At 42.1% G+C, this 26,350-nt stretch overlaps 1 protein-coding gene across 2 annotated transcripts in view; it reads right to left on the bottom strand.

The window, feature by feature from the left end:
• Positions 1 to 26,350, bottom strand: part of MAPRE2 (microtubule associated protein RP/EB family member 2) — a 296,029-nt gene that overhangs the window by 142,323 nt on the left and 127,356 nt on the right. The gene's annotated exons all lie outside the window — the stretch shown is intronic.

Consider the following 26,350-nt stretch of genomic DNA (forward strand, 5'->3'; position numbering starts at 1 on the left):
TGGATCAGCAACTAAAGCTTGCAGCGCACTGACTTTTCAAGCAGAAGTGAGGGCAATAAGTAACACCACTTTCCAAGTGAGATACTTCAGATGAGCCGTAGACATTGGTTCAAATGGAGGCTTCATCAATTGAGCAAGAACAACATTGCGGTCCCAAACCACTGGAGGCAGTTTGAGAGGAGGGTTGACATTGAAAAGTCCTTTCATGAATCTGGAAACCACTGGATGAGCAGAGAGGGGTTTCCCTTCAATATGCTGACGGAAACAGCAATCGCACTTAGATGGACTCGGATTGATGTAGACTTGAGGCCAGAGGTGGATAAGTGCAAAAGGTAATCTAAAACAGAAGATAAGGAGGAATGTTGAGGCTCCTTATCATGAGAAAAACACTACGTAGAAAATCTAGTCCATTTTTTGGAGATAGCATTGTCTAGGGTAGGCTTCCTAGAAGCTTCTAAAATGTCTCTTACAGGTTGAGAAAACTGAAGAGGAGTTATGTTGAGAGGTACCAGGCTGTCAGGTGTAGAGAAATGGTTGGGATGAAGCAGAGATCCCTGACTCTGTGTAAGCAGAGATGGAAAAACTGGTAGAAGAAATGGTTCCCTGCTGCTGAGTTGAAGTAGAAGGGAGTACCAAGGTTGTCACGGCCACCGAGGAGCAATCAGAATCATGGTGGCATGATCGTTCTTCAACTTGACAAGAGTCTTGAGAATGAGAGGGAATGGAAGGAATGCATACAGGAAGAGATTCAGCCATTCCAGAAGAAAAGCATCTGCCTTGAGGCAATGAGAATAGATCCTGGAGCAGAATTGAGGCAGTTTGTGGTTGTGGGGAGCTGCAAAGAGATCTATCCGAGATGTTCCCCACTGTGAAAAAATGTGATGAAGAGGCAAGGAATGGAGTGTCCATTCCTGAGGTTGCAGAAGACGACTCAAGTTGACCGCCAAGCAATTTTTCGCCTCTTGGATGTAGGCAGCTTTGAGGAAGGTGTTGTGGCGAATTGCCCAGTCCCAAACCTTCAGAGCTTCTTGACAAAGGGAGGAAGATCCGGTCCCTCCCTGTTTGTTGACACAGTACATGGCGACTTGGTTGTCCATCCGAATGAGGACTACCTGGTTGTGAAGAAGATGTTGAAAAGCTTCGAGAGCCTTGAAGATTGCTCTGAGTTCCAACAGATTGATGTGACACTGACTATCTGTACTGGTCCAGTGGCCTTGAGTACAGAGTCCATCGAGATGAGCGTCCCAAGCATAGGTCGAGGAATCTGTTGCGGGGACCTCTGATGGGAGGAGGCATTTGAAACAGCAAGCCTCTGGAGAGACTGGAAGAGAGCATCCACCAGCGGAGAGACTGTCTCAGTGAAGGAGTGATTGCAATGTGTCAAGAAAGTGGGTCGCAAACCTGCGTCCACTGAGATCCAGGGTCCACTGAGGAATTCTGAAGTGAAGTCTAGCAGAAAGGAGTCACGTGTACTATGGAGGCCATGTGACCCAGTATCACCATCATGAGTTTCGCTGAGATGGAAGAGCGGGAAGACACTGTATGACAGAGTTGAAGGAGAGCTTCCAGATATGGTTGCGGAAGAAATGCTCTGAGTTGGATAGTGTCCAGAACAGCTCCTATGAATTGTAGATTCTGAGAGGGTTGAAGTTGTGATTTGGGAAAGTTGATTTCGAATCCCAAACTTTGTAGGAACCACGTAGTCCGTTGGGTTGCTACAATAACCCCCTGAGATGCTGAATCTTTGATGAGCCAGTCGTCTAGGTAGGGAAATACCTGAAGACCATGGTTCCTTAGAGCTGCTGCTACCACTACCAGGCACTTGGTGAATACTCTGGGAGAGGAAGCCAGGCCAAAGGGCAGCACTCTGTATTGATAATGCAGATTCCCCCACCCAAAATCTGAGATATTGCCGGGATAGGCCTCCTTGAGATCCAGAGAGCATAACCAGTCGTTCTGATCGAGAAGGGGATAAAGGGATACCAGGGACAACATTAGAAATTTTTCCTCGACAAAAAATTTGTTGAGAGCCCTGAGATCCAGAATGGGTCGCAGATCGCCAGTTTTCTTCGGAACAAGGACGTAACGGGAGTAAAAACCCCTGTTCTGCTGTTCCAAAGGAACTGGTTCGATGGCATGGAGACAAAGCAGAGCTTGAGCTTCCTGAAGAAGAAGGGCGGTCTGGAATGGACTGGAAGGATACTCTCTTGGAGGAAGCTCTGGTAGAACCTGAGTGAAATGAAGAAGTATCCTTCCCTGATGATTGACAGCACTCAGAGGTCAGAAGTGATGGTCCCCTATCGGTGGTAAAAATGATGGAGACGACCTTCAATAGGGGGAAGATAGGTCAAAGACAGAACGGTGGAGGTTATGCTCTGTGTTACACAGTCAAAAAGGCTGTGTAGCCTTAGGTGCAGCAGAAGGTTGAGATTTCTGTTGCTTCCGATTCTGCTGTTTCTTGAGAGGAGGGCGAGTGTAAGGAGCCGCTCTCGGAGCAAAACGCCTCTGGAAAATTGGAGGAGGGTGTGCAGGCTTGGCAGGAGCTGGCTTGGGCTTTGGTCTGACAATAGAAGCAAAGGATTTTTCATGTTCAGATAATTTCTTGGTAGCTGCCTCGATAGATTCAACGAAGAGGGTCATTGCCTGCACAAGGAACATTAGCCAAGGCGGTCCTGAAGATTAGGGCCCATGTCAATGGTGCGAAGCCAGGCTAGGCGACGCATTGCTACAGAACAAGCAGTCGCCCTGGCAGAAAACTCAAAGGCATCATAAGAAGACTGAAGAAGATGTAATCTGAGTTGTGACAGAATAGCTATGACTTCTTGAAATTCTAAGTGCTTTTGATTTTCTAGATACTGAGAAATTTAGGAAGAAGATCAATGAGGAACTTGAAATAAGTGACAAATGGAAATTGTAATTGAGGACATCATGGCATTTTGGTAGAGGCGACGTCCAAACTTGTCCATAGTTTTCCCTTCCCTTCCAGGAGGAATGATAGGTAGCATAAACCTTGGAAGGATGGGACTGTTTCAAGGAGGACTCCACAAATAAGGATTGGTGAGACAACTGCAAATTCTCAAATCCTTTGCAATGTAGAGTTTTATACCTGGAGTCCAACTTGCCTGGAACAGCAGGAATTGCATATGGAGTCTCCAGGCATCGTGTAAAAGTCTGAGACAAAAGCTTGTGAAGAGGAAGCTTAAGTGACTCTGCAGGAGGTTGAGGAAGATGCATTACTTTGAGATACTCCTTAGAGTATTTAGAACCAGCATCCAATTAAAGGTCTAGGTCAGCAGCCATCTGACGAAGAAAGAAGAGAAAGATAGCTGATCCGCTAATGCCTTGCCTCGAGAAGGACTTGAGGCGTCGAGGCAGCCTGGGCCAAAGATGAAGTTTCGTCAGGAAAATAGGCATCAAAAGAAAAAGAGACTTGAATGAAGCAACAGAAACCGCTGAATCCTCAAGGTCTGGAAACGGGGACCTCGATCGAGGAGTCAGTGGTCTAGTAGAGCTTGAAGGCGTAGACCGAAGCTTAGTGGAAGAAGGTAGTGGAAGAAGCTCTTTGGAAGAAGAGGTATGCCTGGAAGTATGCCTCAAGGAAGGCTTTGATCGTCGATGAGAGAGGTGCTTGGAAGCAGATCTTGAAGATCAAGGAAACTTGGAGATGGAAGCAGACGTTGCTACCAATTAATGGATAGGGCTAGAAGCTGTGGATCGAAGCTCAGAAGGCTTGATGGAGGAACCTTGAAGCACTCCCAAAGACTCTGCTCCCTGTATGGAGTGTGAGGATTCCTGTCGAATCTGCTCCTTGCGTCGCGTGCATAGATGCCAGACCAGACACTCGCAAAGACTCTGCTCCCTGCATAGTGTGTGTAGTCTCAGCCGGAGGCATAGAAAGAGGCTCAACCTTGCGGGAGTCTGCAGAATGCCCAGGCTGGATTAGAGGAACAAGCTTCGGTCCCATATTAGTGAGGAACTGAATGAATTGCTTCTCTAACATGGTCTGGAAAGAAGCCGGCAAGGATGGATCCGTGTCTGAAACCGGACCACCTGCTTTGGCTGGAGGTTCCACAGAGGCAGTGGAAATGTGCTTCGACTTGGAAGTCTTGGCCACCTTGATCATCACCGCTGGAACTTTCTGCTGAGCTATCTGACCTGAGCATGCAGGGGAAGATACAGCAGGTGTAGTCGAGGTAAGAGCCGCTGCAAACGAAGAAGGTCTGATGAGGATCGAGGTCGGAGTAGTGGAGGCAGAAGGATCCTCGGTCGAAGGTGGGACAGAGGCCGCTTTCGAAGTCGAGTGAGTGGTCGAAGAATCCATCCCGAAAAGCTTCTCCACTAAAATCCGACAATGTTTAAGGGCTCGAGGTTGAAGAGTAGCACAGCACTCGCACAACTTCGGTTGATGGTCCGGCCCAAGGCACTTGAGGCACCAATGGTGAGGGTCCGTGAGGTAAATCGCATGCTGGCACTGGCTACACTTCTTGAAGCCGTTGCTGGCCGGGACATAGGAGGAAAAATAGCAGCCGCAAAGTCGTAGCCCACGGGCTTTGGCCAAGCGGCCTGTCCCGGCAGTCGAACGGAAGAAATAATTTTTAAAAAAATAAATAAATAAAAGAAAACAGCGATTCGTGAAGAAAATAACCACAAACCGCAGAAAGAGAAGGCACGAAGTAACAAAGTTAAACGCAGAGAGTCAAAGATGGACTTCTCAGCTCCGTGGAAAACTGAGAACTGAGGAGACGCACCCTGCGTTGGGCGGGAAGGCACTCCACATGCGTGGTGTGACTGACTTGAAACTTCTAGTTTCTACAAGCAAGTCTGCTTGCGAGGCTTCCGCATCCAGGCTCCGCTGACGTCATCCATACATGAGAATAGGCTGCCTGCTTGTCCTGGGATAAAAAATAAAAATTTATAAGTTACTCCCAGCATAAACATTACAGTGGTATTAACAAGAGAGATTATATCAGAGGAGAAGGGGGTGATCAAAACAAAAAACTTCAAAATACAAGCAAACCATCCAAATATTGGTGGAATGTTTGAGCCCTTAATGAATGCCCTTAATGAATACCCTATTTGTAGCCACAGGTTAGAATGTTGTGGCTGTAATGGTGACATAAATCAATGAGTCATGAAAAGGATATCAACATAACTGGCTATAAATATTCAGGGAGAAATATGGCAAACAATGAAGGAGCAGCAGCTGCTTTCTATTAAAATTAATATCCTGCAACTACAGTACTCCCCCGAAATTCACAGGGGTTCCGTTCCAGGAACCCCTGCAAATTTCAAAAAGACTGCAAATGTGGTTTTCTGCCTGTTAAAAGGCAGGGGAGGCAGGAGAGGGCAGCTGGAGAGGCAGGAGAGGGCAGCTGGAGCGCCAGCAGGTGAAGAAAATCACTCACGGTCTGCTCCGACTATCTCTTCCTGTAGTAAAGTTGGGCTATGCCAATTAGGAGCTGCTTTGACATGCAGCTCCTGATTGGTGTAGCCCGACTTTACTACAGGAAGAGGCAGTCTGAGCAGACTGCGAATGAGAGAGTCCGCGATTCGCGAACTACAAATTCGCAGGGGAACACTGTATTTGCATGAGGAGAGGAAGCGAAGGGAAGAGAGACCCCCAACATCAAGACTTCAGTGTATTAAATAAAAATAGGCACAATAATTAACCCTTAGGGATTCTGCAACTAAATAACTAGGACCAAGAACTAACATCCCCATTCTACCTTTGAGTTCTACCATAGAGAATGACATGGTGACAAAATTCATTACTGTTCCCATCCTCACGGAAAAAGGCAGGAAACTTATCATTCTTTAATGTTATCTCAAGCGTAGTCTTTCTATACCAACATTCTTCAATGCAAGGCTTGAGGGTCAGTGGTTGTGCCCAGTCATACTCTTGATTCTACCCTCTATCCTTAAAGAATGACATGGAGATCGTTTCCTGCAGCTATCCACGGGGACAGGAACAATGATGAATTTTATCACTGTGTCATTCTCTACGACCGAGAATGATCTGAACCAACACAATAAAACATTTCAAACATCAACTGCATCCTGCCCATTAAACAACTGTTCATGGTTAACAGCATCAAATGCCATATGAACATACATCATATTTTTCCTCCTATCCAGCAAACAATAGACACTTCATATACTATAACTATTACTGTGGACCTGGTAAAAGCCCTTTGGTGGTTATACATTTTTGTCTCTTATAAAAACGCAATAAGCTGAAATGTCTTAATGAAAAGTTCTGGCAAAACCTAAGGCTTCATATGCAAGGAGCCTTCAAGTGTCAAAATAGCAGAAACCATGGTAGAATGAGCCCTAGTTTCTCAAGGAAGATGCAAGAAATTGATCAATAGTTAAGAGGAAACATTCCGTAGTTACTGCTGCTTGTGGAGGCCAAAACATTCATATACTTTTTCCTCACATTACTTAAGTTATTTTGTTAAATAATCAAAATATATCCTTTTTGTCCAAATTATTTATTCAATGATGTGATCCTAAGTTGGTAAAATACAAACCATTACAGGAAGAGTCAAACTTTCTCAGCACTGTGATTAACACAAACCATTTGCCTGTCTGTTGTCACATACACATATGCACCACTGATAAATAGTTCCAGCAAAAAAAACAAACAAACCACAAAACCTAAGTGTGTGACAAGTTCTTTTGAGACAAATCATTTGCAGTGTTCTCCCCAGAAATTTTTTCCAGCCGGGTGGCATGAAAAAGTAGCCGGGTGGGGCGGGATGGGGAATTTTGGTGGTGGGGAAAATTAAGGGCTCCTTTTACTAAGCTGCAATAGCATTTTTAGCGTGTGCAGAATTTCTGCGCTACACGGCTAGAACTAACGCCAGCTCAATGCTGGCGTTAGCATCTAGCACGTGCAGCAATTCTGCGCGAGCTAAGCACGTGGGAAAACCGCTATCGCAGCTTAGTAAAAGGAGCCTAAATGTGTACGATATTTGTATTAGTTAATTATTATTAGTTATTTTCCAATGCTCAATATGACTGCCTTTCTTAAGGTTCGACACTTGTTCCATCATTTTTTATAAAATTTAAGAAGTATCCAATTCTAGAAGTGAATAATTAGATATTTGCTCGCTTTCAAATGGTATAGAGCAACGTGTCTCAAACTTTTTTAACTCCGGCACACTAAACGAAGCAAATGTTTTTTGTGGCACACTAAATGCAGCAAATGTTTTTTATGGCACACTAAATGCAGCAAATGTTTTTTATGACTGGAAAAATTTCTGGGGAGAACACTGTTGCCGTTAGTTTTCAAGGTCCAATCACATCAAAGAATGATGCTTATCTGGGAAATTGTATAATAAAAAGAATGGATAAGATAACATGAGAAGTGAAATTGTCATGAATCAGAGGGATACATACCCTGTAGGTCCTAAAAGCAGGCTTGTGGATTAGATATAAACTATGAAGGCAGTGGTATACCTAGCATATGTGACACCCGAGGCCCATCATTTTTTGTCACCCCCCTCCCATTTGCATGAAAAACATGATTTTTAGTAACAATCCACACATCACGCAAGAGTGTACCTAGGAAAAGGCAGCATCTTACAAACTGCAATGAGCAGTACATCAATACACCCATTGTAAAACTAAACAAGCCAGACTAGTACAGATCAATCCTACACAGTCAATCCTAACTGAAAACCATGTCTTTCGAACACACAGACCACAGAAAACACCTTTGCCTAGTATGGAATATGTACTGTATTTTCACGCATATAACGCGTGCCTTATACACGATTTTACAAACCGTGCATAACAATGCGCGTTATATGTGTGAGCGCGTTGTACAAATTCTTTTTTCATTCTGATCCGGCATTCCCCCTGCGAACTGGCATCTTCCCCCCCCCCCGCTCGCGTCACCCCCCCTCCCCCGCGATCCTACATCCCCCCCCCCCAGCACCGCAAAGACAACTCTTACCCGATTGGGCACCGGCACCAGCACCAATGCACAGGATGTGCCAGTGCCAGTGCCCAAAGATCCTCCCTCGTTGGGTTGGGCTGGGCTGGGCGGTAGCGAGAGAGATCCTCCTTCTTCCTGTGCCGGGCTGGACTAGGCTTTGAGCATTTGCGCATGCTCAAAGCCTTCTGGTCTCTCGGAAAGAGCGAGACAAGAAGGCTTTGAGCATGCGCAAATGCTCAAAGCCCAGTCCAGCCCGGCACAGGAAGAAGGGAGATCTCTCTCGCACCGCCCAGCCCAGCCCAACGAGGGAGGATCTTCGGCACTGGCACATCCGTGCATTGTGCTGGTTGCCGGTGCCCTAATCGGATAAGAGTTGTCTTTGCGGTGCTGGGGGGGATGTAGGATCGCGGGGGAGGGGGGGTGACGTGAGCGGGGGGGAGGATGCCGGTTCGGAGTAGGCAGGTAGGAGGTTTTAGCATGCGCGGTGTACCCGTGTGCGCGCATATATCTAAAAATTTTATTACATGAAATGTCTGTTCCCCGGCGCGCTATACCCGTGTGTGCGTTTTACTCGGGAGCGCGGTATATGAGTGAAAAATAGCAGTATGCACAAACTATACACCCTCTCCCTTTTTACATAAACTGCTTCGAATGTAGTTTTTAGCCATGGTAGTATATCAGCTCAGACTCTCATAGGTATCTGATGCAATTACCACCATGGCAGGGTGCTAAAAAAATGCTCTACATTTTTTTAAAAGGTGGGATAAAATAGAAAAACGTAGACAAAGGTTAAATTGAACCACCAAGAAACTGGACTCTGCATACAATACAACACACAGAAACAGTGAGGCATCTCCCCTAAAGCAAAAAATAAATAAATAGATTATTTTTCTACATTGTCTTCTCTGGTTTCTGCTTTCCTCATAGTCTTGTCACTCTCTTCCTTTCATCCACTGTCTACCCTATCTCTGTCCCTTCTATATGGCATCTTCTCTCCTTGTATTCTCCTTCCATCTCTTCCTTCACCTCTATTATTCTGGCATCCATCTTCTTCCCTACCTCCTCCTATGGGCTGGCATCTCTCTCCTCTTCTTCCCTTCCCTCTCCCATACCCCCATGTTCTAGCATTTCACTCTCTCCTCTACTTTGCCCCCACTTCCATCAGCATCTGCTCCCTTTCTTTCCCTCCAACCCAATTCCTTCCAGTATCCTTCCCCCTTATGTCTCTCTCTCCTTTCCCTGCACATCAATTCCATCAGCATCTGGCCCCTTTCTCTCCCTCCACCACCCTTCCATACCACCCTGACCCCCTTTTTCTCCCTCCACCACCCTTCTATGATCCTCTCTCCCTCCAAACCAGCAAGGTCACATGATGACTGCTTCTGTTGCCTCTGCCTCTGGAAGATGTAAGTGACATTGGAGGGAGTGGGCCGGCAGACGCAGAGAGTTGTGGCAAGGTTCCGCAATGACTGCAACTGTCGGTCCACCCCTTCCAACGTCACTTACATCTTCTGGAGGCAGAGGCGGCAAATGCAGTCATCGCGGGACCTTCCTGCACTTCAGTGCGGCTGCCGACTCTGCTTCAGAATAAGTACGGCAGCCGCACTGAGGTGCAGGTGCCATTTAGAGCAGCTTGGAAGGTTCTGAATCCAGCTGGCTGTGTACCCCCCTAGGGCTGGCACCTGGGGCGGTCTGCTACTGTATGAGGGGACAAAAAAATAATAAAAAGAATGGATAACTTGATCAATTTAGACATGTCATACAATTATAACCACAAAAATATGTCATAAAATAATTCTAAACTCAAAACATTCCAGACGAAAAGCAGACTATAGAAAGGAAATCAGAAAAGACCAAACCCATAGTACTAAGATTCAAATGCTAAAATCGGACATGTCCATTATGAAGAGATGTGTGGATCACCGCTAATTATAACGAGTGAGTCTTTAAAATATGAGACGGTAACGGATAGCCAGACCTGGTGGATGGAAGTGATAAATACTGGAGCCAAAACCAGAGCACCGTGATGAAACTTGAATGGCAATATGGATATCTATTTATACTTTTGAGTAAAATTGTGATGCGAACATGTCATATAAAAGAATAAATAATGTGTAAACTAAAAACCAAGAACAACGTATTGTAACACCGAACTCAGAATTAATGAAATAACATGCTAAAAGAACTTAACCTCCCCCTAAAATAGGGCATATACATACTTAAAATGATGGCTGGTTGCAAACAGTATGCCTAGATTATATATCCCTAAACAGGGCAAAAGTAAACTTAAGGGGAAATGAACAGCTGATAATACAGAGTGCATCTTGAAAACATAAGCAGATAGTAGCTCAAAGACAAGCCGACCGGGTAGATGAAACATAGAATATAATGGCAGAAAAGGGCCGACGGCTCAACAAGTCTACCTAATCATGATCCCTTCAACCCTAGAGAAATTATCCTCTATCATACCTCTGTAGCAACCCTCACATGTTTGTCCCATCGTCTCTTGAAATCGAGTGTGCTACTAGCTTCGACTACCTGACGTGGAAGACCATTCCAACTATCAATCACCCTCTCGGTAAAGAAGTATTTCCTGCTGTCCCCATGAAATCTTCCTCCCAGTGAAACTTGGGAAAGATCTAAATTATTGTTCAAATGAGCTTCTATTAAAACCAAAGAATAAAACCACAGCACTCGGGAAAGTAAAAAAAGGGAGAGTAAAATGGACTTACCGAAAAGGTCTCTGCACTGATGAGAAACTTGTACGCAGAATAAATATGAACACGCGACAGTGGGGCTATGATATTTGATCAGTTGAAAGAGGCGCCAAAAAAGTGTCGGCAGTGGATTGAATGCACACTGATAGGGGAAGGGCATCGGGCTGTTAAAAAAGGCTGCTTTAATAAATAAATGAAAATACTGGTGAAAAACTAAATAAAAAACCAAAACCATGATAAAATGCCGAACCTGACTGCAAATGGTAGTGAAAGTAGCATAAGGCACCCATATTGCTGTTAGTGCCAGAGCTGCTTAGAATAAAGAACCGTGCTGTACACGAGGAGAAAAAAGAAAGAATTAGGTGATAAGATGTAAAGTGCTGGCCCCTCACTGCACCACTTGATAAAACTAAGGAGCGATGTTCTAGAACAGGGGTGCCCACACTTTTTGGGCTTGCGAGCTACTTTAAAAATGACCAAGTTAAAATGATCTACCAACAATAAAATTTAAAAAAAACACAAAGCACACTGTACGCATAGAAAATGTTAATTATCATTCCTATTCTGGGGTTTTTTCAAAGAGGTCAAAGCAGATGACTCTATGCACTGTCACCTCAGTAACAACCATACAAAAATAGACATATATCCCCCCCTCCCTTTTTACTAAACCATGATAGCAGTTTTTAGCGCAGGGAGCTGTGCTGAATGCCCAGCTCTGCTCTCGATACTCATAGGCTCCCTGCACTAAAAATCGTTATTGCGGTTAAGTAAAAAGGGACCATAATGTAAAACATTGACAGCAGATATAAATTCAGACACATTTTGATCACTAAATTTAAAATAAAATAATTTTTCCTACCTTGTTGTCTGGTGATTTCATGAGTCTCTGGTTGCACTTTCTTCTTCTGACTGTGCATCCAATCTTTCTTCCCTTCTTTCAGCCTGTATGCTTCCTCTCCTCCAGACCTCATTCCCTCCCCCAACTTTTTCTTCCTCTCACCCTGTCCTTTCTTTCTTTTTCTCTTCATGCCCCTTTCTTTTTTTCTTTCTCTTCTTTACTTCTGTCTCCCTGCCTGCCCTCTTTCTTTGTCTCGCTGCCCTCCCCCAAGCCACTGCCATTGCCATTGGGGAACAGGCCCCCAAGCCGCCGCCATCGGATAACAGGCCCCCAAAGCCGCCGCCCTAAGCTCTCCCTGCTTCGGGCCAACCAGCATTCCTCTCCCCGACGTCAATTCTGCCGTCAGAGAGGAAGTACCGGCCCAGCCAGGCAGCAATTGGCTGGCCAGAACTTCCTCTCCGACAGCAGAATTGACATCGGGGAGAGGAAGGCAGATCGGCCCAAGATTGCAATTGACCTATTAGGAGAAATGCTGCCGGGTCCTGCCTTTGCGGAAACAGAAAATAGGCAGGACCCGGCAGCAAAGAACAGCAAATTGTAAGCTTCACTGACCTGTCTCCTGCCTTAGCCCGTAGCGAACGAATGCTTCGGGGCTCTAATATGTGCGTGCCGGCTTCCATTCTCTTCTTTTCCACACCCCCCCCCCCCCCCCCGGACATAACTTCCGGTTTCGGAGGGAAGAGAAGGGAAGCTGACACGCACATGTTAGAGCCCCAGAGCATAAGTTCGCTACGGGCTACGGCGTGAAATCTCCAAGCCATTTTTTTTTAATGTTGAGCAGCGGCGGCAGCAGCAGCAGAATTCATGAGTGGATGATAGCTGGGTGGTCATCTAAATTAGCTGGGCGAAGCGCCCAGCTAAAAGGCCCTAGGGAGAACACTGCATTTGATTGAGACACAAAGCTTTCAAGAACAAGTATTCCCTTAAGAATCCATAGTCATGCATTTGAAAAATACGAAGTCTTGACCTTAAAAGCACACGTCTCAAAAGTTTAGTCTAAGACAGGGGTGGGCAACTCCGGTCCTTGAGAGCCGGAATCCAGTCGGGTTGTCAGGATTTCCCCTATGAATATGCATGAGATCTATTTGCATGCACTGCTTTCAATGCATATTCATTGGGGAAATCCTGACAACCCGACTGGATTCCAGCCCTCGAGGACCGGAGTTGCCCACTCCTGGTCTAAGAAATCACCAGCCTCTGTTTTGTTGGGGTTTTTTTTTTGTTTTTTTAAATATATAGGAAAATACAAAGGCCTGCAACATTTTTTTGCAAGTTATATAGTATTTTATTTGTAATCAACAAATTTGTAGTATTATTTTGTACAGGGGTCGGCAATTCCAGTCCTCGAGAGCCACAGGCAGGTAAGGATTTCAGGATATCCCCAATAAATATGCATGAGATAAATTTACATCTGAAGGAGGCAGCAAATGCAAATCCATCTCATACATATTCATTGTGGATATCCTGAAAACTTGACCTGCCTGTGGCTCTCAATTGCCTACCCTGACTTAGTACATCACAGTATGCATAGCTAACAGAATTATACTTGGCCAAATGAACAGTTGAGTTTGTTTCCCCCACATAAAATCAAAGCACAAGCTAGAAACTGAACATCTATCCAGAACAAATTCTGTTAAGCAAGATGAAAATCACAGCTGTGGGAATTCCAACTTCCTGATTGAACCTGGTTCAGTCATTGTTACATTGCTTCTTACCAAAGCTCAAAACATAAGCTTAGAATTAAAGTACCATATTTCTATATTAAATAAGTATACTAAAAGTGCTAAGAGTTAAGATTATATTTATTTTTATCTGAAATACTGCCTTTCAATTTAATGTGTTAGAACAGTTTAATATCAGTTGAAGCCTGTGGAAACTGTTATACTGTGCTAAATAAACCCATTATACAATATCATCACACAAAGAAGCCTTCCTCCTAAATACCCATTCACACTGTAAAACTTGTAACATACTTGTAGGAGACATGTATTTATAATTAAACAAAACATACTCCGCCAGGAATGTTTATACTTAACAGAATACAAGAATAAGTTAGAAAGCCTGAAGTAATTTATAAAACTGAAATGTATTAATTCTTCTACTTCCAGCATAGGTTACTAAGTTTCACCAACAGGCAAAAGTCCAGTTAATAAATCTAGTTTTTAGCAGCATGGATAAAATGCAATTCAAAGGAGGAATACCCAGCTAAATGATAATCTTCCTTTAATAAATCAATCCTTGTAGGCTACCACCCAAAAGGATTCAATTGACTTTAAATTTCTTAAAATGTACTGAAAACAGAACAGGCTCCGTTATTAAATTAAGCTAACATGTCTTTTGCCGCACAGTAGACAGTAGCCCCAGCATATCCATCATAGGTAAAAATCCTGCATTAGATGTCTAACAAGAAAATAGGCAGGATCTGAGTTTGACATGAACAGATGGGTCAGCTTTGACTAGTTAACAGGTAGGCCATTACATGCAAGTGGTCTAGGCCTCCCCACTTGACCATCTCAGAAGTTGATGAAATTTTTACTGGAAGCACAATAGGGCATGCAATTAATATGTGCAAAGTCTTAGAGCAGGATCTCAACTTCTTCCAAGTTAGAGGCCTCATTATTAGGGCCACTTTTTTTGTTCCATGAAAAAAACATCAACTTTTGGTTCAGGTTGAGGAAAGGATAGTTGCTCGACCAAACTAAAAGTCATATTTCTAGTTTAATCCATATTTCTGGAATCCAAATATAACACTCAGATCATTGGTTCATGCTTTGCTGTATCACTGGGGGACCACAAAGTTGATGAAAAAGTTTTGTTGTGGGATGCACAGGCAAATATTTGTCAAAACATAGCTCCTGAACAGAAAGCACAATATGGCTCAGATTTTAGGAACTGGAAGAAATTATGGCCAGTTACTACCCCATAAACTTTTAGGCACACTGCACTTTTATGAGATAAATCTTTATTAAGATTGTTGAAAAATAATTATGTAAATTTTTACCTGCATTTAATGTCATTTCACAACTGTACATCCTCCATATCTTTCTTTCACCATTTGAAAAAGCACTTTTTTGGTTACAAAACTCACTGAGAAACATTTTCGACTATTCCTAATAGCTTAAAATAGGCTTGAAAATATACCAAGATTTCAATCTGTGTTTAATGTTAAAATTAGGGCTACACTTCAATCGTAATTAAAACATTTAATCACATAAAGCACCCCCTCACATTTTCTTCTATACTCTTACAGTGGCAAATATAGACAGCAGAAGTAAATTCTCAGAACCAACATGTTTTAATTACTAAAATGAAATAAATCTTTTTTTTTTTTACCTTTGCTGCCTGGTGATTTTAAAAACGGAACAAAATGATTAAAAAAATAAAATCACCAAGCAACAAAAGAAAAATGATTTCTTTTCATTTTAGTAATTAAAATATGTCGGTTCTGAGAATTTACTTCTGCTGTCTATATTTGCCACTGTAAGAGTATAGAAGGAAATGTGAGGGGGTGCTTTATTTAAATTGCAATTAATCGATGTGCAGCCCTAGTCAAAATATGTTAGCGATATAGACAGGCAGTGGAATAATGAGAGAAACTTTGAATTAGAAATTTGTGATATAGGGACTTTAGATCATCTGTTATTTTTTTGTCCACTGATATTTAATTTCTGGAAGACAATTTGGGGACAAATAAATATTGTTTTAGAATCGGATATTCCCTTGACATATGAAGTCATAATTTGTGGTACAATGTTACACGTTAAACCTCCCCTTGATAAATATAAAAGCCATCTTTACCTGGTTTTGACTGGAATAGCTGTTCAATCGATCACGAAGAATTGGAAAAGCCATGATAGATTATAACTACCACATTTTGGTGGACAAATGTATGTAATTCATACAAATATGAGAGAATGAATGCAGAATGTTTGGGGTCCAGTGTTTAATTTAACAAAGTATGGAGTCCATTGGCTTTATTTGCTGCTTCACATTAATGGTTTTTTGTACTTTTCTTCTAAGTTTTTCCTTACACATCCGGGGTGGGAGAAGGAGAGGTAATTGAGAAATTGATATTAATTCTTCATATCAATGTAATAAATTAAGATGTCTTGTATTATTAATAATTGATAGAAGGGTGGGTGGGTAAAGTTATGGTTCTCTATACTAATTGTATAAAATGGTGTAATCTCTTTTTCTGTATTCAAAAAGTATTACACTGTTGTAGTTTTTAAAATAATAAAATTTTAAAAAAAAGAAAAAGAAATTTGTGTAATTTTCTAAAAACTAAACTTTTATTAGGGCAAAAAATGAGCCAGAGCCGAAAAACAAAGTCGGAAAAAAAATGTAGTGAGGGCTGCAGATAGTGGCCACAGATCGAGGCACCCGGAAGTGCGCGAACGTAGCTGTGATGACATCATGCGCATGCGTGACATCATCATGTCAACATCCGTGCATGCGCAGAGGCCTGCCAGACGGGCCAGTAGGGGGTGCTAGCAGGGAGAGAAGGAGAGGCACTGGCACCACCAGTGTTTCTAAACTACTTTAAGCTAAATACCCCCAAACACAGATCTCCGAAGCTCTGCCCTAAACCCACCCAAGCTCTGCCCTAGATCCTGCCCCTTTACTAATTGTAATGCAATTTTTTCCTTTCATTTTTCATATACACACAGCAGATATAAATTCTCAAAACTGACACATTTCAATCAATATATTGAAAATGAAATCATTTTCCCTACCTTTGTTGTCTGGTGACTTTATTTTTCTGTGCTTTTAACTATGTTTCCAGGGCCTTCTTATCCATTGACTGTTTTTCTCTCCATCTTCACTTTCTGCCCTGCATCCATCTTCGGCATTAATTTAACATTCAATTTTTCTGCTGTCTTCTCAAAATCCACTTTTCCATGTCTTACCTTTCCATCTCTCTCTCTCCTTCACTCCCCATTTTCATGGTCTGACATCTCTCTCCTTCCCTCCCTCCTCCCAGTGGCCCGACGTCTCTCTCCTTCCTTTCCCCCCTTCCCAGTCTGGCATCTCTTTCCTCTCCTTCCCATAATCTGGCATTTCTCTCTACTACCACTACTATTATTTCTATAGTGCTACCAGACTCCCCCTCCTTCCCTAGTCTGGTATCTCTCCCTTCCTTTAGTCATCTCTCTTCTTCCCCCCCCCCCCCCCAGTGTAACATTTCTCTCTCCCTTCATCCTTTCCACCCCCTGCAGTCCATCTCCGTTCTTCCTTTCTGGCTCTCTCCCCATGCACCATATCACCTTTCCCTCCAGTGTGTAGCACCTTTCCTTTCCATCCCTTCTGCCAGGCCAGATACGTTTCATCAGGCAGCCTCGGGGCCTTTGCCTCGCATCACTGAAGCAGACAGCAATAGCAAAGGCCCCGAGGCTACCTCACAAAACCGCATCTAAACTATTGCTAGCGGCCGCTCTGTGAAGAAGAAGTTAAAAGGACACAGAGCTGCCGATGCTGGTCCAGGCGGCAACCAGGAGGAAGACAGGAGTCCCAGCATGCGACGGTAGCAAGGCAGAAGACCCAGCACACGATAGTAGCAGAAGTTTTCAGGCAGCTACTGCGCAGCGTAGGCCTGCCCTGGAAGTAGAATGAAGTGCTCAGGGGCATGCTTGCTCATTGACGAGGCAGCTGCCCAAAGATTTAAAATTAAAATACCAGGGAGGCTGGCCGCAGTGAGAGCCGTATCAGGCTGCATGGGGCCTGTGGGCCGTATATTGTGCCGGGCTGGTTTAGACAGTGGGTCAAAAGCTTGAGAATACTGAGATGCGAGTCCATTGAGGTGGCCAGAGATGAAGCCTCGCAAATGGAGTAACATGCACTGTGGAAGCCATGTGACCTAGCAGTACCATCATTTGCCTGGTTGAAAGTGATGGAAAGTAAGAAGACTGCATGCAAAGCTGAATTAAATTTTCTAGCCTTTGCTGAGGGAGAAATGATCAGAGATGAATGGTGTCTAGCAGAGCTCCAATAAATTGCAAAGTCTGAGAGGGCTGAAGTTGGGAAAGTTGATTTTGAACCAAACTACTGAAGGAACAGAACTGTTAAGCAAGTCGCTGCAATCACCTCTTGCGAGGTTGAATCTTTGATCAGCCAATCGTCCAGATAGGGGAACACTCATGAGACCGTGAGCCCGCAATGCCCCTGCCACTACACTTGGTGAACACTCTGGGAGAGGATGCAAGGTCAAAGGGCAGGACCTTATATTGATAATGGTGCTGTGATACCTGAAATCTGAGGAATTTTCAGGAGATCGGATTCACTGGAATGACAGTATAAGCTTCGTTGAGATTCAGAGAGCATAGCCAGTCACTGCGATCTAAGAGGGGATATAAAGTTGCCAGGGACAACATGCAAAACTTTTCCTTCACTAGAAACTTGTTCAGGCCCCTGAGGTCTAAGATGGGACGTAGACCTCCCGTCTTCTTCGGGATGAGAAAATACCAGGAGTAAAACTCCTGGTTTCTCTTCTTATGTGGAATTTTTTCTATAGCATTGAGAAGAAGGGATTCTCTCTCCTGACAAAGAAAAGATGTCTGCTGAGGGTTGAAAGAAAATTCTTGGAGGATGATCTGGAGGCATATTGACGAAGTGAAGAAAGTATCCCTCTCAAAGGGCTTTTAGAACCGAGAGGTCTGTGGTTATCAGTTCCCAACAGAGATAATACAGTTGGAGCCAACCTCAGCAAGAGACATATTTGATGCCCGACCATTCATTTTTCAACAGGATGGTACCCCATGCCACATAGCCAAGAAAAGCCTCACCTGATTCAAAGAACAAGGTTGAGCTGCTGGAATGGCCAGGAAACAGCCCAGATCTCAACCCCATTGAGAAACCCTGGGCTAGATTAAAGAGAGCAGTAGCAGCAAAGGGACCGCCCAACAAACATGAGCTTATAGCAGCAATAATCAGCAATAATCAGCACCTGGGTTCCACATAACACCTATTGATCTCCAAAGACTACATAAAGGTATACTAAGGCCACATTTTACAACAGCTTATTAAATAGACCCCTTAGTATACAGTAAGTACAGCTAGTGCGATATGTAATAGTACGATACACATCTGTTCTAGTTTTCTGAGAAAAAATGGTTTTGATGTAATTGGATCCATTGCTGGCATAGGTAGCAAGAGTAACCTAACCACAAACACCAAATGATCTTTGACTGTATATACTAGTGAGCTCTAATAGCTTATAAGTGCCCACAAGCTTAAACAATTCATAGCAGACACAGCTGGCTACACAAAACAAAAATATAAAACTTGGAAGTTATCTGAAATATTCCTTTGAATAGAGTAGGTAAGAAAGGTTGGGTTTTTATTTCATGTCACAAAGATAAAATATACTAGAACTATACCAGATGCCACAGAAAAATAATTTACAAACTCAAAAGAAAAAAAAAAAAAAGAGGCAAGGGAGCATTTAGCAGAGATGCTATCAGTACAGTTAAAATAGACAATCACTTAAAACAGTTCAGTTATAAGACCATTTGTGTTGAAATGTGTTCACACTGCTAAAGTTATTTGTTTTGTCAAAGTGTGGCTTGTTTTGGAGAAAAATGGTGAAAAGCCATAGAAACATAGAAGATGACGGCAGAAAAGGGCCATAGCCCATCAAGTCTGCCCACTCTATTAACCCTCCCCAAACTACTCCCCAAAGGGTCACTCACAGGTGGCATCACCTCTACACTGCCCTCGTAGAGATTTGACGTGGGTATCCCATTTTTTCTTAAAATCTTGTATGCTGCTGGCCATGATCACTTTCTCCGGGAGTTCGTTCCAATGGTCCACCACTCTTTCTGTGAAGAAGTACTTCCTGGTATCCCAATGAAATTTCCCGCCCCTGATTCTTAGCGGATGTCCTCTTTGCACATATGGGATTGCTCATTTTCAAATCCCATTAATGCACATATGAGATTGCTTTGAAAGAGCTAGCATTGTGAAAATAATATTCCCACTATGTAGATTCTCTTTTTTATATTAGTGTTTGCATCTAAAAAAAAAAAAAAGTTTTCAGTAGCTGCTGGTCCTCCGTTATTGGGAAAGTCCTTACCATATACTTGAATATAAACCAAGGTGACCTTTTTGGCCCCCTCCCAAAAAGGGGAAAAAAAGGATGACTAATATAAACCAATATTATAAATTTGGGTGATCCTGGTGAGCCCAGTGTACAAAATTTGGGAATATCTATTGCTTTTTTTTCCCTAGGCTAAGCAGCATAAAATCTGTTTTATTTTTGTGGGATTTTCCCAGATAATTGTGATCTGAATTGGCCACTGCTGTAATCAGGATACTGGGCTTGATAAGACTTACAGTCTGTCCCAGTATGGCAACTCTATGTTCTCAATTAAGGGGGTCTTTTACTAAGGCGCGCTAGCCAATTTAGCATGCGTTAAATGCTAACGTGTCCATAGAATATAATGGGCGCGTTAGATTTTAGTGCACACTAAATCAGCTAGCGCACCTTAGTAAAAGATCCCTAAGAGAATAGGAGTATGAAAACAGACCTAAATTCTATAATTTACAAACACTGATTTCCACTGAGGGATGATCAACTAAAAATAAACAATTTTTTTTTTTTTTTAAACAACATATTGGGGGGGGATGGGGGAACTCAAATCAAAAATCTTGCAGTACATCTGAGCAGTTTCCTGAGGGACAATAAGAAAATTGGGTTATTTTGATAGCCATTTAATATGTTTTAATAGTCATTCAGTATTTCACAGCACAGGACCTCTAAAACTGGACTTCTTTTAAAGACTTTTTTAGTGTAATTGATGCTACCCCACTTCCTCTTTGTCCTTCAACTCACAAGCAAGTTCTTTTTTATTGTAAACCATTCTGGCATTTACATAGACATGGAATTAGAAATGAGAGATTCCACCCTCCCCCCAGTTAGCATCGTGCTTACCGTTGGTACCAAATACATCTGCTGAACACTGTCATGGCTTTCCTCCATGCATGCCCCCCCCATCGGAAACGCTATGCTCTGTGCACCCAACCCTCCTCCAAGCATGCCCCCCCTCTCCACTGAATACCAGCATAACTATCCTCCATACACGCACCCCGCGATAAACATCTTCACTACTATCCTCTGTGCACACAACCCTCCAACATCACGCTTACCCTTAGTACTAGAAACCTGCTGCCGCCATCGTCAATGTTGTATTCTGTTCCAGTGCAAGGCCTTGAGCATCTATGCATGCTCAAGGTCTGCCAGCTCCCGCCCCCTCCGAGATGCTCAGAGAAGGCAGGAGCTGGCAGGTCTTGAGCACTGCATGCTCAAGGCCACCCACCAGATCAGAATACAGTATTTGCGATGGCAGTAGGTTTCTAGTACTAATGTTGGGGAACGGGGTGTGCATGGAGGAGGGTGGCAGCGGGGGGTTGTGTGCACAGAGGATAGCAGTGCCGATATTCATCACAGGGGGCATTTATGGAGGATAGTCATGCTGCTGTTCAGTGAGGAGAGTGAAGGTGGCATTATCCTATGGAAAATCACAGCCCTAGTGGTTGAATTGAATGCAGGATAGCCACTAGTCGGGTGGTTGCTCAAATATACAGAGATCCTAATTTTGGAGCCATTGTTTTGGCCCAAAAATCTCAGTTTATATTCGAGTATATACGGTATCTTTTGAAATCCCTTTCCTGAAGGGCTACATTAAAGTTAAATTGGACATCAACACAAAATTAAATATATGTCTTGAAAACATAATCATTCACAAGGGTTTATGCTCTGTGTATGTGTTATTTTCATTCCTAACAGGTCACAAGCAGCACAACAAAAAAATGAGAGTAAAAAGTTTTTGGTTAAGATCTGTAGGGGTGTTTCCTTATTTGCACCTGAAGGTTAGGCCTCTCTGACATCATCAAGCATGAACCATTGTCTGCAAGAAATCTTTCCAGCATGAACTTTGCAAGAAGAGAAAGAAGAACACATCTTTGCTGTTTCTGCCTGATGCATTCTGGTTATGTACCAGAATGGTATTCTAGTCAAGGACATCCATCTATGCCTTCATGCTTAGACTGTGTGATTCCTGGGAGAGTTATACTTCTATGCTGTGCTTATCTTTCGAACGGCGCCTCCCAGCCTGTATGAGACTTTACACAGAAAGGCTATTCATCTAAGATCTGTTTCTGGATTGGTCCAAGGAAGTCATCTGACGAGGTCCAAGTGAAAAGTTGCTAATTATAATTAGTCTGTGTCGGAATGCGACTGAACTCACATCTTACCACAGGTATTCTCCACGCATCTCTTTCTTAATAATTAAGACCTGAACAGTTACCTCGTATGACTCTCTGCCTGAGAGAGAGTGAATCGGACCTTAAACAGCTCTGAATTCCATCACTTCAAGGAAACTTGGCTGCCAATAAATTATAGCTGTACCAATGGCTGACGAACACTTGTTCCTGTAACGAATGGATTTTCTACGTCTGCTACGCTCAGAAGGATAATTCCGTCTCCCGAGGGTAAGGCCTAACTAGATGGTGAGATAAGGAATTTATTATCTTTAAGCTGAGGATAGATAAGTGCATCCGATTGTGATATAGGATAAGGATTGGAAAGCTACCTTTGGTGATAACTGTAATCAATTGCTGCTAATCAGGGATTATTATTATAAGGAATGGTTTAGTGTGTGTAAGAAGTAATATTAGTTATCTAGAAGTGTATTATGATAATTATGTACTGAATTTCATTTATGTAATCATTTTGTGAACAATATTTAGATATTGCAGCTGGCTTGTGAATTATATTTTTCTATTTTCATAATAAAAGTATTTCTCATTAGCCTGGGTCTTGTGTCGTATAAATAGACAAAGAAATTTGGACCTGACAGAGTTTATGGTTTTCCCTAGACAAAACTAACAGACACGTAACTTGTTTATGTAACTGTATGCTACAGATCATCAAATTTCTCTGAATATAGGGTACCAAATTGCCTTCGGTTTCATTGATGACCTTCCGGAAAACTGTAAAGACCATCCTCTTCAACTAAAATTCCAACTGCAATCAACCCCCATCGCCCCCTAAAATTCCCCCTTCCTCCTGTACTCACTTCTCCATTCTTAACCTATACTTAGGTTGCTGCATAGTCTTTGTACTGTCTAAATGTATTCCACTGTGAATGTTTGCTTGTTCTGAGCTACTGGGAGGATGGGATAGAAATTGAATTAAATAAATAAATAAAATATTACTACTATTTATTATTTCTATAGCGCTGAAAGGCATATGCAGCGCTGTACATTTTAACATACAGTAGACAGTCCCTGCTCAAAAGAGCTTACAATCTAATTTTCTAAAATGAAAATACAAAAGCTATTAAAATTATAGATGCTGCCAAGCACTATGCTTAAAATGCAAAAAGTTTATCTTCCAACAAGTAAATCACAGCACTTGGGTTCAGTCTCTCACGGACGTCCATACCCATGTCAAAACCCTAACGATGTCTACCTTACCTGTATGCAACTCTATAAACTGCAGACAGTACAGGCATTTCTCTGCCCAGAGGGCTCACTATCTACATCTACTGCTTTAACTGGTTCAGTCACAAGAAGTAAGTTGCTTGTAATGATCCTTTGAAAGCTTTATTAAAGATTCATCCAGGTGACCAACCAAATGCAGACTTGCCTTTAGAATACATTTGAGATTTCTCCTGTGAGGAATGTAAGAAAATTATAATACACATTAAGATGTTTTCTGTTCTTCAGCATCATGCTACCTAATATTAGGTGACTGGTTGATCTTTGCATCTTTCATAATGTAAAATCTTACTTGCTCAAGGTTTTAACGTTTTGCAAAGTATATACAATCATGTGAAAAAATTAGGACACCCCATGAAATATTCAGTTCTTTCTTTAAAAATGTTCACATATCGATGTCAATTTTTTTTTTTTTTATCTCTGGAAAAGAAAGTGATGTAATTGCAGGTAAACAACAAAAATTTTCTTTGGTTTATTCATGAAACAATAGATATCTACAAAAATGTGTATGCTAACTGAGGAATAAATAAAGACACACTACACCCTAATAGCTAGTGTTACCCCCTTTGGATGAAATAACTGCAGTGAAACGCTTCTTGTAGCCATCTACCAGTCTCTGACATCGGTCTGAGGAAAGTTTGGCTCACTCCTCAATGTAGAATTCTAAGCTGTGAGATGTTTGATGGGTTTCTTGCATGTACAGCCCGTTTCAAATCACCCACAGCATCTCAATGGGATTAAGATCAGAGCTTTGACTCGGCCACTCCAGCCTCTCCATTTCTTAGTTTTCAGCCAGTCCTTGGTGGATTTACTGGTATGTTTGGGTCATTGTCGTGTTGCAGGGTCCAGTTCCACTTCAGCTTTAATTTTCTTACAGATGGTCTTACATGTTCCTCAAGCACTCTCTAATACATGGTAGAAATCATGGTGGATTCTAAGATGGTGAGCTGGTCAAGCCTGTTGCAGCAAAGCATCCTCAAACCATGACACTTCCACCTTCATGCTTCACACTTGGTATAAGGTTCTTTTCCTGGAATGCTGTATTTGGTGTACGCCAAACATGTCCTCTTTTCTGGTATCCAAATAATTAAATTTTAGACTCATCTGTCCATAGAACACTATTCCAGTAGTCCTGATCTTTGTCTACATTCTCTCTGGCAAACTTCAGTCTGGCCTTGATATTTCTCTTAGAGAGCAAAGGTTTCCTCCTCACACACCTCCCTTGCAAGTTAAATTTCTGATTGTAGAGGCATGCAGTTTCACATCAACAGTAGCAAGAGTCCCGTGATGGCATTTTAGGGTTTTTGAAGACTTCTTTTAGCATCTTGTGGTCTGTTCTGGGGGTCAACTTGCTTGGATAGCCAGACCAGGGCATGTTGGCAGTTGTTTGGAAAGCCCTTCACTTGTACAATATTTTCTGGATCATGGAATGGCTAATGTCAAATTTTTTTGAGATCTTTTTAAATCCCTTACTAAACTTATAAGCTGCTACAATCTTCTTTCTGAAGGCCTCAAGACAGCTCTTTTGACCTCACCATGGTGTTCACTCTCATCGCAGCAGTCATGAGCACACCTAACTAAATGTCTGAGGTTTAAGAATGGCAAACCGCCTTCAAGATGCTGAGTAATGATGTTCTAATCATGTGCACCTGATGTGATACACCTGTGTATGATTTGAGCCACTTTAAGTGGAAGGATATGTGGGGGTATCCTAATTTATTCCTCAGTTTGAATACATTTTGTGTATATTTTTTGTTTCATGAGTAAATCAAGGAAAGGTTTTGTTGTTTACCTGCAATTGCATCACTTTCTTTTCCAGAGATAAATTAAAAAAAAAGATTTGACATCGATATGTCAACACTTCTTAAGAAAGAACTGAATATTTCGTGTGGTGCCCTAATTTTTTCACATGACTATGTGCTTTATGTTTCAATTGTTGATGTTTTCTGTAATTCATTAAAAACTACAGGTGATGCAGAATACCAACTGTTCAAACATTTGTACATAAATGAAACGGGGGAAAAAAAGCAAGATTTTTTTTTTTTAAACACTGGTTTCCCTGCTTCTTTGTCTATTGCTTTAACTAGTAGGTTATTCCTCATTTGTACTCCATTATCTTGGGCACATCTGTATACAGAATGAATTTCGTCTGAACATTTGGGCTGAATAGATCTATTGCACAGCCCTCCAGTAGTGTGCAACCATATATCTGCTAAATTATTACTATATTTGCAGCCACATGGAGACCCAGCTTTGTGATTGTGTACACTTCTATTACAACTTCTAATAGTTCATATTACCTGGTGGTTTGGCATTCACTGTGGCAGTCCTAATAGTCTTCATTGCTTTGAGTAGGTCATGCATTCATCAAGTCACAATAAAAAGGCTCAAGCACAAACAAATTACATTTTATCTCAATTCTTATTTCTGTTTTTTCCAGGTACAGCAAAAGTAGCCCTAAGTTTGGATGATTTGAAATAAAATATGACAGAAAGAACAAACATGAAATACTGTTTTCAACTATGACTAATGGTAGCAGAACCCTGATTGTGTACTACTTTTCTCTCTTTCTCCCTTTCAAAAAATAGTAACTAAATAAGTGGTTCCCAAGCTGGGAATCAGGAGTCCAAATAGGGTCAATTCAGAGAATAATGATCACAGAAACAAGGCTGCTCCACTACCCTGTGGACCATTACAGCACCTACACATGGGCCTTTGAAAGTTTGAACATTCACAGGCTCTGCTCTGTTCTCTCCAGTGGGCTTCTGTTAGACTGTTACAGGGAGGTCTGTATTGACTACTCTTGCTATCACTGAATATATTTGAGAAGAGGGAGTGGATGAGAAAGCAGATCTGCTATTTTGTTTTCATCATCTTTATCCAAGGTTACATGATTTTTTTTTAAATGTTACAATGGTGCCATATTGGCTAAATTTAAGAAGCAGGACACTAAATATTCATTAATAGCTCTTATAATGAGAACAAATGCAAACAAATGCACACATTATAAAAAAATAAAATAAACAGAATGCTATTATCCACAGTGCACAATACCCACAATTTTAATATCATCTAGAATACATTGTGTATGCAATGTAAAATTACTTTGACAGCAGTACATGCCAAACCAAATCTTCAAAAATGCGTAACTGTGACAATGAACACAGCCGCAGAATTTTAATCAAATACTGTATTCAGAAGTCTAATTGAATTTCTTTCTTGCAGTGGGCATTAGACGTCATGATTTGTAAACCAGAAAATGAAATATTATATATATATATCCTGCTGCACTTA

This window comes from Geotrypetes seraphini, chromosome 2 (assembly GCF_902459505.1).
Source record: "Geotrypetes seraphini chromosome 2, aGeoSer1.1, whole genome shotgun sequence".
NCBI classification, from domain to species: Eukaryota; Metazoa; Chordata; class Amphibia; order Gymnophiona; family Dermophiidae; genus Geotrypetes; species Geotrypetes seraphini.